This window comes from Camellia sinensis, chromosome 14 (genome assembly GCF_055761805.1).
Source record: "Camellia sinensis isolate YWXY chromosome 14, ASM5576180v1, whole genome shotgun sequence".
NCBI lineage: Eukaryota > Viridiplantae > Streptophyta > Magnoliopsida > Ericales > Theaceae > Camellia > Camellia sinensis.
Window position 1 is genome coordinate 76,788,696 of NC_138974.1, and position 15,691 is coordinate 76,804,386.

Sequence of the window (15,691 nt, forward strand, 5' to 3'; positions counted from 1 at the left end):
GTTAATTCCATATTGCTATGTTTTGTACTCTTTAAATGCGTTTGAGAGTCGGGCTTGTATGCTTTGTTTTCGAACCATTGAATGAGCTCCATTTCGTTGCATTCCGAGCCATCATTTTAGGCCATTTTTCCACTGTTTCAGACCTTCCTAGGGTTTGTTTGGGGTTGGTTTTGCCTTTGGTGCATTGCTTTGGGTACCTCTAGTGTAATGCACTTCACTAGTGCCAGTACCCGAGCCCCCTAACTTGCATTGTGTAACATATTTGCATAATTCGGGACCACTTTGCATGCTGTTTCAGAGCTGTATCATGTGCTATTCTATACCATATTGCATCCCTTGCCATGCTTTGCTAGAGTTGCACTTTGTGCCTTAGATTCAGTCCCTTGCATTGGGCATGTTTGCATGAGTGTTCTTGTTTTCTTTTCATCATTGTATGGCCACTGATGTGAGTGTGGCTGAGGTCCACTCATGTTGGTGTGAGTCCATCATGCATTGTGTATGCCGTTTCGGTCCATAGCATTGTGTATGCTGAGTTGCACGTTAGAGCATTGTGTATGCCATGTTACATCGAGCATTGTATATGTCATTTCATAGCATTGCGTATACTAGGTTGTATGTTAGTCGCATTGTGTATGCCATCTCATTTGCATCGTGTTTGGGATAGGAGTTTAGCCCAAGCACGGGAAACAAGAGACGTTTCGTACTCCGAGTGATGAAACGTGTCTCAATTCCCGGTCGCCGATACTCCGGATTACCCATGATGGAGTTTAGGTCTTGTTGTGTTTTCATGTGCATTCATTTCACATTGAGTCGTGCAATTCGACTCCTCGGCCATCATGCATCGAGATGCATGATTGGTGGCACGAGGATCGAAGACTACATTCCTTGAAGAGTAGTCATGCATACATATGTGAAAATACTTTGCCATGCCCCTTTGTTGTTCTCTGTTGCAGCAAATCAGAAATCAGCAGCCTTCTGCAGCTTTGCACAATATTCCGAGAACAATTGCAAACAGAGGTAAACTGGGGCATCGCAATGGATTTCCGCGCAAGGTAACTCAAGCATGCATCATTCATCATTCAGAACAAAGCCAAGGCAGTCCATAGATTTGCATGCTAATTTATCTGTTTTCCTAGATTAATTTGTTAATTAATTAGGATTTTGTATTTATTCGGACTGTACTATTTGTTCGGACTGTATATTATTTATTCAGACCCTCTGAGCAAGGGCACAATTGTAATAAGTGCGCGTGCTTGTGATGTATATCTTCCAACCCCACGTCTTTCTCCTTTTTATTTACCAGCTTATGATGGTTAGATTAGGGCATGTTTCAATTAACATACAGCATGATAGTATGTTTGCATTCATTCATCTGTTTTGCATGCACCGGGCTCGGCGCATCATACTAACTGCATTTGTATTTCAATTTCGAGTTGAATACTTGTTAGTTGTAGCATTTCACATGCCATCTTTAGAATAACCGAGCCTATTTTAGTTGCATTTTGCATGTGTTGCATTAGGCATTTCTGTATTGTTAGGACCATGCATGGATTTCTAATTAGCTTCTGTTTTGGCTTGGAGTACTCGGTAAGTGGTTATGCTTTAGCATTCTTGCACACGTGTGAGTGACTACCATGATAGCATGCTTTACCATGAGGCTATTTGCTTATATGATATAACTGCCCGAATGCCTGTGGGTAAAGGTTGGGTTATTTGAATTGGAATAATGCATTGACTGTGAGTTTTAAGCCCACTAGATAGTGACAAAATCATATTTTCTAAGCCCACCCGAGGGTGGCAAAATCTGCATTTCAAGCCTACTTGCGAGTAGCAAACCGCTTTCAAAAACCAAAATGAAATGTTTTGTTCCAATTCAGGCGATCCAGTCTATACTTGTATGTTGTGCGCATCACATAGTAAATCTAGGCTAATAACCGAAATAAGAACGCATAATGTTTTCAAAACTAGATATCATGGTTAGTAAAGGCCGATCTTTGATCAGGCGAGTGGGGGTGCTCACGAAGTAACCTTCCCCAATCGTACCCAAGTTCCCGAGCCGAGGCAACCTTGGTGATGACGGACACGTGGCCTTAGGCAACAAGTCAGGGTTTCCTAAATTCTCCCAAAATAAATATTTAGGTGGCGACTCTGTATCTAGCAAAGCAGTCCATATTTGGCATTTCTTTCTAAAAAATCTGTTTTCCAAAATGATTTGCCGGATTTGGACTCTTTGATGAGTCATCGGTCTTGCATTGCACTCTGCGAGATTAGATACAGGACCGTGACACAAATTGAGTCTGAACTGTAGTGAGGCCCGAGGACAGGTCTACAGCTGGCAGCTCCTGATCTGTCTCCAGAGTGCCCTGACCAGCCTGTCTAGTCAGCCTCTTCTTCTAGGGTTCTAAAGGTAACAGATTTGTATAAGTTTGCTGTGGTGACTGCAAGTGCCACTTTGAGCATAACTAGGCTGATATGGCTCAAGTATATCCCTCATAAGGTGCAGGTTTTATGTTGGTTTTCATGGAAAAAGAGACTAAAGACTAAGGAGTTCTTACAGAAGCTGGGTGTGATTAATCAAGGTGCCTCTACAGCCTGTGTGTTCTATGGCAGTGATGGTGAATCAGTGAATCATGTACTACTTTGGTGTCCTTTTGTGTGGAAGATTTGGACTGAAATGCTAAAATGGTGGGATGTCCAAGCTATTATACCAGGTTCTATGGAGAGCCTTCTCCTGTGGTGGGCTGGAGGGAAGTTGAGGAAGTTAGAATCGAAGATTTGGAGAGTAATTCCGTTGGTAGTGATGTGGTCAATTTGGAAGTGCAGAAATGAGTATGTTTAGAGCAACCATCTCAAATCTGGAGGATCTCTGTGATCTAATCAAGCATAGGATTGCATTTTGGGTAAAATCACATCTTATAGATTTCCATTATTTAGTGCATGATTTTATCTTTAATTTGAGGCAAATTAGGAAGTTCTTGGGTGGGTCCATGGTAGTTATGTGAATGCAACTGTGGTGCTATGCTGCTGTTGTATGTCTGTGTGGGCATGATCTGGATGTGGTGATGGTTGATGTATGAAGGCTATGTTTCTTGCTGAATTCTATGCTATAAATCTGTATCAGAAGTGTTTGAATGCTCTGCAGTTTTGTTTTTGGAGTTCTGGGATGAAATGTTGTGTTTGGGCCTCTGCTGCAATTTTCCTTTGTTATCCTTCTTATGTTGTCTGCTGGTATTTTGAGTTCTTCAACAGGTGATGCTCAAGAGTATTCTCTGCTGCTAGTGTGTATGCTGCTAGTTTGTATTCAGTTTTGCACAGCTGAGTGCTCCAAGTTGTTGATCTGTATGTTGCTAGTTTGCTCTGGTGCGGCAGTGTTTGGATGTTCTGATTCTGTTTTTTGGTTTTCTCTTTGTGTTGGATTCTCACCAACTGGAGCTTCGAGCTTCATGTAGCTACGAGCTCCTCTTTATTGATATACTCTATCACTATTTGTATGATTCCATCGATAAAGATTCATTTTGCAGATCAAAAAAAAAAAAAAAGTACTCAATCTGTGTTGAGAATTGTTCATTACCCGGGTGAAGAAAATTCATTATTGTCAAAAGTCTTTAATATTAAATAATTAAGCAAACTGTAAACAATATTTAAGCATGGTATTATATTTTTTTTTTTACAATGTTTTCCTCAATTGGAGTTAACATTTTACACAAAAATCCACATTCCAAATCAATGAAATCAAAATGAAATGTGAAAGAAATTATAATAATCACCGATATAATTTATTTTATTTTATTTTATTTTTTTATGCAGAAATTATTAAAATTTTCAAGTGAATTACAGTTGATTCTTTTCCATCCAAAATGCTAATGGCAATCAGCAAAGGAAGCACGCGGAAACTTTTTGGAAGCTTTTAAAATTGTATAATTTAAATTGATGAAATTAAAAAAAAAATTAAGCAACATAAAACTTAGTTTCAAACTAAACCGACCAACTATTTAATTTACCCTATCTTTTATTAACTTTTTCTTTCACAAATTCTTGCACAAGTCCATGATGAATGCGCAACTTTCAAACGCTTACTAATTTGACATCCCCCTGTTATGGAAAATTACTTGAAAATCTCATTTTAGAAAGAAGAAATTACAAGAAAAAATTATGACATTTTGAGTTTAAGTTATGAAATTTTTAAAAAAAGTTATGAAAGGCATACCATATACACATTTTTTAGGGTGCACATTGTAACATCTCCCTATGAACTTTTCTTTTCTTTTCTTTTCTTTTTTTTTTTCTATAAACTGGTACGTGCTGTTTATTTGGAAAAAAAAAATCTATGAAATCCTATTTAATATATTATTTGGTCACAATTAAGACGTTTTTGTCCTTATTGATTGTTGGATTTATTTTTTTATTTTTTTTTTTTGGAATGTGAGTTTTAAGATGTGACATAATGATTGATTTTCATAATACGCATGTTACATTTTGAAAGGATGGAATATGGAATGTGATTTATCTAAATAAAAAACGTAGCCATAAAAATTTTATGATATACCTTTTCCAAACATTGATAACAAGAATAACTACAAATCCGATAATGAAATATCGGATTAGAGGATGTTGTTGTAGGTAAAGCACTGCAGCCCCCGCCGTGCAGTTATGCGGCGCGTTTTGGCTGTTGTTTCACAAACAAAGCATACACAAAGTATTATTTTCTTCTTGGTTGTATTCATTAAATAGGATAACTTAGAATGGCATCTTTTGAGATTTTTTTTTGACATGGATAGGCCCATAAAGGTTATAGCCCACCATTTAGGGCCCAATACATATCCCAAATACTAGAGCCCAGCACTGCTGAAGCCCCATGTAGCAATAAGAACCAATGACATCAAGACACATGGCAAAAGAAGGGCAAGCCACATCAGAAGACAAAGATCTGCAAAGTTATTGCCACGGCACATCGCCATTAATGAGGCCCCCTTACAGCATTTGTTGCGATAACCCCTCTCCGTCAGGACGGCACGCCCTCACCCTGAACAAGGGAAGCTACAACATAGACTTTCGGCCAAGGTGACAGGTCGGAAGGGACAACGAAATGATTACAAGAAGATATAAGCAGAAATTGAAGACAAGAAGAAGGTTAAGCTTTTCTATCTCTAATCTATCTCTACAATCCACTTCTCTTTCTAACTTGCTCATCGGAGGGTTCGCTGGGGGACTCTCCATTCCCTGTTGAACTCTTGTGCAGGTTTTTTGGTGGGCTTGATCACTCGGATACCGATTGGAGAAGTGCGGATCAGTCCGACCCGTCCAAGTCTCTTGTAGTATCATCAGTTGGCGCCGTCTGTGGGAAACTCTTACTTCACGCACTAGTTGTGCTCATTGTCGTCGGAGGTCCTTCCCCAATAACCTATTTCCTACCACCTGCCAAGGTGTATGGTCACGACTAGATCCATGGCTTCTCACCCCAATGTTCCTGATCACCAAGCTGACCCCCCCAATCCAAATAACCCACCACCGTATTTCACCGAGCTCACCAACAGCATTAACCGCTTGGCCGAGCAAAACCAAGTCCTGATTAATGCTCTTCTCCAAAGAAACCTCCCCATGCCTCCTCCACCACCTCCAGATATTCCCCCCAACCAAGAACGAGCCCCGAGTCATACTATCCTGCAGCCTAATCCACCTAACTTGGAAGGCTTACAAGCCTCTCCCCCAGGTATAAACCTGCCACCTCGGGGCCCACAGCCATCGATCCCGGCACCGACCCCTGAAGGAGAGGCCAGCAGCGTCCAGCCCCCGCTGCCCTCCGGTGGTGACAACATCCCTCTCTAGGACGCAGAACTCCGAGCCATGAAGCTCCAACTCCAAGGGTCATGCAGAACATACAGCATAAACCAGCTATCACAGCCAACTCCCTATTTGTTGCTTCCATCAGGGACAAATCTCTACCCCCCAAGTTCAAAATGCCCACCATCGACTCTTTTGACGGTATGACGGACCCAGTCGACCACTTGAAAACCTACAGAACCCTTATGATCCTCCATACATTCCCTGACGAAATTATGTGTCGGACTTTCCCCGTGATACTCAAGGGGTCAGCTCGACTTTGGTTTAGTCAGCTGCCGGCAGATTCTGTCTCCACCTTCCAGCACCTCAGTGACTCCTTCCTCAGCCATTTCATTGGAGCTCAGCGCCAGCGATGTCCAGCAGCCCAACTCCTCAACATTCGTCAGACCGAGGAGGAGTCGCTGTGCAGTTTCGTTACCCGCTTCAACACTAAAGCCGTGCAGGTAGAGAAAAACGATGACAAAGTCATCCTTACAACTTTCATGGCCGGTCTACGGTCATCTGCCTTCCTCTTCTCCCTCTCAAAAACCCCCCGACCTCCATGGCAGCCCTACTCTCCAAAGCCCAAAAATACATGAACGTCGAAGATTCCCTAGCCGCTCGCCAAGACCCTGTAGCCAAAAACCCCACCACCAGAGAGAAGAGAAAGGATTTAGACACCAGAAACACCCATACAATAAACGAACACCTCATTATACCGACCGACCCCCCCGAGCCGACCGGTCGGCACCAGCCTGACCGCCCGGCCGGTTCGAGTGGTACACACCCCTCAATTCACCCATGGAACAAGTCCTCAATCAGATCCAGCGTGACTACCCCCTAAAATGGCCCCAACCATCACGGACTCCTTCCAATCGGAATGACCAGTCCAAATACTGTCGTTTTCACCAAAACCACGGCCATAACACTGAAAAGAGTGTTAACCTCAAAGATTAGGTCGAGGGCTTGATTCGTCAAGGTCGTCTCAGTCGATTCACCAAAACTCGCCCTCAACAGAGACAACGGACTGAACCCATCAAAAACAACCGCCGGCACACCCCTCCCCGACAACCAGCACAACCTAACCAAGGTCATGATCGCCCTCCACAGCAACCTCGGGCACAAGGTAACCCCGTCCCACCTGTTGGAGAAATCAGAGTTATTTCCGGCGAGCTTGCTTGTGGAGGACCATCCCGCTCGATCCAGTGGGCAGAACTCAGAAAAATATGACAGGGCTCAGACAAAGAAGTTGTCGCGTTGGACTGACCCTCCAAACAACCTAAGAAGTGGACCAAGCCTATCACCTTTACAGACACCGACTGCACAGGCATCCGTTACCCCCATGACGACCCTCTGGTCATCTCCGCCCTCCTCTCCAATTACAAGGTCAGACGGGTTCTCGTCGACAACGGCAGTTCTTCAGACATCATCTTCCTCAATTACTTCTGCCAGCTCAAGATCGGGGAAGAAAGTCTGTCCCCTCTCCAAACCCCTTTAGTCGGTTTCACGGGCGACCGGGTGACCTCCTTTGGCTTCATTAATCTTCCCATCACAATCGGCGAGTACCCTCGACAGACCACAAAGTTGCTCACCTTCCTTGTGGTCGACTGCCCCTCTGCCTACCACATCATCCTTGGCCGCACCGCCCTAAATGCTTTTCAAGCTATCACATCCACTTTCCACCTTGCCATCAAGTTCCTCACCAATCTTGGGGTCGGCACAGTGAAGGGAGAACAGACCGTGGCCAGAGAATGTTATGTCGCTTCACTTAAAGAAGTCAAGCTCAGGGAGGCTATGATCATTGAAGGACTTGACGTCAGAGACGAGAACGAGCTGGTCAGAGGGGAACCAGTGGAAGAGCTTGTTGAGGTCCTCATCGATCCCACCAATCCGGCCAAAACTGCCAAGATCGGCAGCCAACTATCCCCCTAGGCCAAGGCCGACCTTACCACCCTCCTGATTGAGCACAACGATGTATTTGCATGGACCCACTCCGATATGCCGGGTATTGACCCCTCTTTCACCACACACCGTCTCAGCATTGAGCCTCATTTCTGACCTATCCGCTAGAAACAACGCATCTTTCACCCGGAGTGCAATAACCTTATTGCTTCTGAAGTAGATAAGCTCCTTGAAGCACAGTTCATCACAAATGTAGACTACCCCAGATGGCTGTCAAATGTGGTTCTGGTTCGTAAAAAAAATAGTAAGTGGCGGCTCTGTGTCGATTACTCCGACCTCAACCGAGCTTGCCCCAAAGACAGCTATCCTCTCCCTCGCATAGATCTGCTGGTTGACGCCATGGCCGGTCATCAAATGCTCAACTTCATAGATGCCTTCTCTGTGTACCATCAAATTCTGATACACCCGTCTGATCGGGAACATACCTCCTTCATCACCGACCGAGGTACCTACCATTACCGTGTGATACCGTTTGGGTTGAAAAATGCTGGGGCCACCTACCAATGGTTAGTCAATGCTGTCTTTCATCACCAGATAGGCTGAAACATGGAAGTATATGTCGACGACATGCTCGTCAAAAGCAAGCTCTCCACTGATCATCTGGCCGACCTGCGAGAGACATTCGTCACCCTACGAAAGTACTAAATGAAACTCAATCCGGAGAAATGCACCTTCGACGTAGGATCTGGGAAGTTTTTGGATTTCATAGTCAGTCAGCGAGGCATTGAAGCTAACCCTGAAAAGATCAAGGCCTTGATTGAAATGCAGTCTACCAGAACGATTAAGGAGGTTCAGAGGTTTACTGGTCGAGTGGCCGCCTTCAACCGCTTCATTTTTCGCGCAACGGATAAGTGTCTCCCCTTCTTCAAAGTTCTTCGGTAAACTTTTGAGTGGACGGCCAAATCCGAAGAGACCTTTCAGCAATTGAAGCAGTGCATGGCCAACCCCCCTTCATTTCTCAGGAAATCACGGGCGAACCCTTCTTCCTCTATTTAGCTGTGTCAAACACCGCAGTCAGTGCAGCTCTTATCAGGAAAGACAGCTCTGTCCAACGGCCAGTCTACTACATCAGTCGGGCTCTTAGAGGAGTGGAACAGAACTACCCACTGTTAGAAAAAATGTCCTTGGCTTTGGTCACCCCCTCCAGACGGCTTCATCCTTACTTCCAAGCCCATTCCATAGTGGTCGTCACTGTAGACGTCCCCGAACGTCCCGGGAAGGAAATCCCGTTTTGTTCATTGGGGCTCACTATAGTTCGGACTCAAAAGTCGCGGTCCTGTATCTAATCTCGCAGAGTGCAATGCAAGACCAATGAATCATCAAAGAGTCCAAATCCGGCAAATCGTTTTTGAAAACAGATTTTTTTTTGAAAGAATGCCAAACATGGACTGCTTTGCCAGATACAGAGTCGCCACCTAAATATTTTATTTTTGAAAAATTTAAGAAATCCTGACTCGTTGCCCAAGGCCACGTGTCCGTCATCACCAAAGTTGCATCGGCTCGAGAACTTGGGTATGATTGGGAAAGGTCACTTCGTGAGCACCCCCGCTCGCCCGATCAAAGATCGGCCTCTACTAATCATGATATCTAGTTTTGAAAACATTATGCGTTCTTATTCCAGTTATTAGCCTAGATTTACTATGTGATGTGCACAGCATACAAGTATAGACTGGATCGCCTGAATTGGAACAAAACATTTCATGTTTGTTTCGAAAAACGGTTTGCTACTCGCAAGTAGGCTAAAATGTGGATTTGCCACCCTCAGGTGGGCTTAGAAAACATGATGATTTGCTACTCTCAAGTGGGCTTAAAACTCACAATTGATGAATTGTTCCAATCCAAATAACCCAACCTTCACCCACAGGCATTCAGGCAGGTATACCACGTAACCACGTAGCCTTATGGTAAGCATGCTATCATGGCAGTCACTCACACACATGCAAGGATGCTAAAGCATAAACACTTACCGAGTACTCCAAGTCAAAACAGAAGCTATGTTAGAAATCTATGCATGATCCTAAATATGCAGAAATGCCTAATGCAACAGATGCAGGAATGCAATTACAATAGGCTCGGCTATTCTAAAGATGGCATGTGATGATGCTACAACTAACACATATTCAATTTGGAATTGAAATACAAATGCAGTTAGTATGATGCGCCGAGCCCGATGCATGCAAGACAGATGAATGATGCAAACATGCAAGCATAAGTATGCTAATTGAAACATGCCGTAATCTAACCATCATAAGCTGGTAAATAAAAAGGAGAAAGACGTGGGGTTGGAAGACATACATCACACACACGCACACTTATTACAATTGTGCCCTCGCTCGGAGGGTCCGAATAAATAATACAGTCTGAATAATAATTACAGTCTGAATAAGTATAAAACCCTAATTAAATAACAATTTAACTAGGAAAGCAAGTAAATTAGCATGCAAATCCATGGACCGCCTCAGCTCTGTTCCGAATGATGAAAGATGCATGCTCAAGTTGCCTTGCGCGGAAATCCATTGTGATGCCCCGATTCGCCTCTGTTTGCAATTAATGTCGGAATGTTGTGCAAGGCTTTAGAAAGCTGTTGATTTTTGATTTGCTGCAACAGAGAGCAAGAAAGGGGCACAGCAAAGTATTTTCATATATGTATGCATGACTACTCTTCAGGGAGTGTAGTCCTCGATCCTCGTGCCACCAATCATGTATCTCGATGCATGATGGCCGAGGAGTCGAATTGCATGACTCGATGTGAAATGAATGCACATATAAACACAACAAGACCTAAACTCCATCATGGGTAATTTGGAGTGTCGGCGACCGGGAATTGAGACACATTCCGTCACTCGAAGTATGAAACGTCCCTCGTTTCCCGTGCTTGGGCTAACTCCTATCCCAAACACAATGCAAATGAGATGGCATACACAATGCGACTAACATACAATCTAGCATACGCAATGCTATGAAATGGCATACATAATGCTCGATGTAACATGACATACACAATGCTCTAACATGCAACTCAGCATACACAATGCTATGGACCGAAATAGCATACACAATGCACGATGGACTTATACCAACATGAGTGGGCCTCAGCCACACTCACATCAGTGGCTATTAGATGAAAATGAGACAATCGAAATGCGTGCACACATGCACAAATACCAAGGACCGAACCTAAGGCATCAAATGCCACTCTACCAAAGCATGGCAAGGGATGAAAGATGGCATACAAACATGCAATTTTCAGCACTAAAATATGATGCGCAATGGTCCCGAATCATGGAAATATGGCACCCAATGCATGAAAGAGGCCCCGAAACTCAAAACTAGGCAAATGCATTGAACTATAATCATGCAAAGCAAGCATTATTTAATCACGAAGTATAAAAACAGAGCCAAGGCAGTCCCAAAATATGCGCAATATTAGTTCAAAGCATCGCCAAAAAGTGCTAACATGAGGGGCTAAAACAACACGCAAACTAGGCTAGTAAGCATGGTTTACATGGCATGTACATGAAGCATAAGAGAGGTCACCAAACCAGCCAAAAATAGGAACATGATATGCTAAAATATGCCCAAATAACCACTGAAATGCATCCAGTACATGCAAAAATGATGAGCTCCTTTGGAGGGCCATGCAAGGGGTTACTCAACACATGCATCAAGGACACTTAGCATAGCAAAATCAGCTCTGGAACTTAATTATGACAGCCCTAAAACTCACCAAAAAGGGCCTGAAATGGCTCAAGGAAGTATGCAATGAAAGGTCCCCTGGAAAGGCCTTAAGGAGGATTGCTCCACACATGCATGATAGACATAAAATATGGCCAAAAGGGCTCCGGACAGAGCTAAGCCAGACCTCAAAACTCACATAATAGGGCATACAACAAGACTTCAAAGCATGCAAAATGGGGGTCCTTTGGAAGGCCAATAAAGCTAGTAAAGAGAATGAGGGGTGAGAGGGTCACCCCTCTATGATTTTGAAGTTCAAAGACATATCTAAGCCGCTGAAAATCCGCTGGATTTCAGTGGCTAAAAGGCCAAACCAAGGCCAATGCAAATGCTCACATGCATAGCTCAAAACATGAGGAAATAAAGCATGAAAGGGGGTAGATGACCCCCAACAAGGAAATGACCTTAATAAAACATGTTTATAAGATCAAAATAAAACTCTTTTTAGTTCATGACAAATCTCGAAAATGCTCACAAATAGGACTAAGATATGATGCAAAATAAGCCTACAAAGAGGGATTGAGCATACAAGGAGGTAGATGGACTCAAACAGAAAAGTGTCCTCAATCAAACTTGAAGAGGAGCTCAAAATAAGACACTTTTTAGTTTATGACAAAGTCCATAAATGTTTAGAAATAAGGCTAATCAATGGAGCAAAATAATGCAAGAAAAGGGAAAATAGAGACTCACCCTTGAAGAGCAGATTTCCAGCAACTTCTGGACCAAGATGGGAGTTCTTTAACCTCTGAAAATCAGCTCCAAGATGCTTGGATGGATGGTGGAGCTGTTGTACTAAGGGTTGGTATGCAAATGGCCAAGACTATTAGGGTTTTTGGAGCTCAAGTGTAAAGATATAGGGAGAGAGAGGTGTATAAGTCTTCAAAATTGTTGAACCCTTGCAAATGAAGAAAAGCCTCTCCTTTATAGAGGAGAGGCTCTAAAGCTTCTCTTGGAAGCTTCAAATATCCTCCATACACGTGTGTGGAGGATGGTCCAAATGCCTCCCAGTTGGCACAGTTGTGATGCATTCAGAGAGAGCAAAAACCAAGAAGCGGGCCGACCAGTTCAAGTGGTCGGCCGGCCACTCCCCCTGGTCGGCCGACCAGGGGTCAGAAGGTTCAAGGAGAAATGCTGGCCGGCCACCCCAGAAAGGTGGCCTCCCAGATGAGTGCAACACAGTTGTATGGTGGAAAACCAGAAAATGTGACCCAAGAGAGAGAAAAACCAGCTTTTTAGCAAGGTTCAAAATGGTCAAGAAGAATTACTGGTCGTCCTACCCATATTGGTGGCCTCCTAGATGAGCACAACACAATGGTGGTATGAAAAACCAAAAATTGTGGCTCAAAAGTGAGAAAAACCAGCTTTCTGTCAGAAAAATCGGCTGGAGGAGAGAGAAAAAGAGAAAGCTGGTTTCCAAGGGGAAAAGGTGGCCTCCCACCATACTACCACCTCCCTAGCAATGAAAATAGGGTCCCTACCAAAAATAGACCAAGACGGATGCAAAACGAAGGTTCGGGGGCCAAAACGCGCAGTCCGGGGCCCTGAAAACAGGCTATTAGGCACTAGAAGTGGCGTATGACCACGAAGGTGGTCTCCCGGGCCACAGTGTCCCTCTAAAGGGAGGAAACAAGGTATGTGCCAAAAACTGGAGCAAACAGAGGTAGTTAAGCGGTCCCGAACTGAGGCACACGGCCGACGGCTCCGAAAACCGAAAACTAAGCTCCAAACGGGAAAAATAGCCTACGACCACGAAACGTAGCCTACGGCTACTAAGAGATGGTCTACGAGACATCTCCCTCCCTTCGGGAAGAGAAAACAGAGAAAACAGGACCTGGTTCGCAAACCGAGACAAAGCACAAAAGAGCCTCGAAGTCCGGAGGCAAGGCTCGCAGCCGAGACTCCGCAACCTCAAAACGAGCACAATATGCAACATCACCGAGCGCTCAGTTGGTGACGTCTGAGTCTTAAGGTCGGTCCAAAATGGGGTGTCTACAGTCACTAACCAACCATTGAAGAAGATAATGCAACAACCAGAGTTTTCTGGTAGACTTATGCAGTGGTCGGTCGAACTCAGCCAGTTTGACATTTCCTGCCGACCTCGGACAGCGATTAAGGGGCAGGCTGTTGCCGATTTCATTCTGGAATTCACTAATCCCACTCCAACCACAGCTCCTCCGCCTCCACCAACCCCTACCGAGCCAGAAGACCCCCACTCTTGGACCCTCAACGTCGACGAATCATCCCGCAAGGAAGGCAGTGGGGCTGGCCTCATCCTCACCGCCCCCGACGGTGGATATTTCAAATGTACTCTCCGTTTCCTATTTGATGCAAGCAATAATGAGGCTGAATATAAGGCATTGATTGCAGGTCTTTACCTCGCCAGAGACATTGGTGTCAACCATATCCAAGTATTTAGCGATTCCCAACTCATCGTTAGGAAAATCACGGGGGAATTCGATGCCAAAGAAGATTCCATGCGGGCTTATAGGGATATTGCACTCCCTCTAGCTCGCCTCTTCAATAATTTCCACATCAAGCACATCCCTCGACCGGAAAACTCCAAGGCAGATGAAATGGCTCAGTTGGCTTCGGCAGACCAGTCAGACCCCAGCCACAGTGTCCGCCTCGAGTACCTGGCCTACCCTGCCATTTCCCCAAACCAGCAGCAAGTCTACTTCCTCCAAAATGAACCTATCCCCTGGGCATCCGACATCTTTCTATTTTTGACAACAAGGGAACTGCCAGATGACAAATAGCAAGCCGCCAAAGTCAGGGCCCGGTCGTCCAATTACATTCTTGTCGATGGTCTTTTGTACAAAAGGGGCTTTTCACGCCCATACCTACGTGATGAGAGAAGTCCATGAGGGTGTATGTGGCAATCATTCGGGTGGCAGGTCCCTAGCCCACAAAATACTTCGCACTGGTTATTCCTGGCCTACTCTTAATTAAGATGCGACAGACTTCGTTCTCAAATGTGATAAGTGCCAACGTTTTGCCAACATCCCTCATGCTCCTCCCACAGAATTGATCACACTCTGCAGCCCTTACCCATTCACCAAATGGGGGGTCGACTTGATTGGCCGTTGCCCACTGGCCGAGGGCAAACCAAATTTGCCACTGTCGCCATCGATTACTTCACTAAATAGGTGGAAGCAGAACCCCTTGCCACAATTACCGAGCAGAACAAAATCAGATTCATCTGGCAATCGATCGTCTGCAGATTTGGCATCCCTCAAGCCATCGTCTCCGATAACAGTAAACAATTTGGCAATGCCAAGTTCAGGAAATTTTGTGCCGAGCTTCAAATCCAGTCATGTTTCTCCTCCCCAGGCCATCCCCAAGCCAATGGCCAAGTTGAGGTCACCAACCGTTCTCTTCTGAAGATCATCAAAACTAAGCTGGAAGCTGCTAAGGGACTCTGGGCTGAGAAATTACCAAATGTACTTTGGGCCTACCGCACTACCGCCCGAACTCCCACTAGGGAGACCCCCTTTCGCTTAACATACAGCGCTGAGGTAGTCATCCCAGTGGAAATCAGTCTGCCTACCCCAAGGGTTCTACATCCTAATCCAGAACTAACTGAAGAGCTGCGTCGAGCAGACCTTGACCTAATTGAAGAGCTCCGAGAAACCACTGCAGTCAGACGCGCCTCATACCAACAGAAAATGAGAGCTCACTACAACCGCAGAGTCCGACCAAGGAAGTTCACCGTAGGGGACCTTGTTTTGCGTGAAGTAACCCTCACCACCAAGAATCCGGCTGAAGGCAAGCTGGCACCTGTAGACGTCCCCGAACGCCCCGGGAGGATGAGTCCTGTTCTGTTCATTTGGGCTCACTACAAGTTCGGACTCTCAAATTGTCACAATTCTAAATCTGAACCAAAGAGTCCAAATCCGGCAAATCGTTTTGAGAAAACATATTTTGAAAGAAGTGCCAAACATGGACTGCTTTGCCAGATACAGAGTCGCCACCTAAATATTTTATTTTTGGGAAATTTAGGAAACCCTGACTCGTTGCCTAAGGCCACGTGTCCGTCATCACCAAAGTTGCCTCGGCTCGGGAACTTGGGTACGATTTGGGAAGGTCACTTCGTGAGCACCCCCGCTCGCCCGATCAAAGATCAGCCTCTACTAACCATGATATCTAGTTTTGAAAACTTTATGCGTTCTTATTC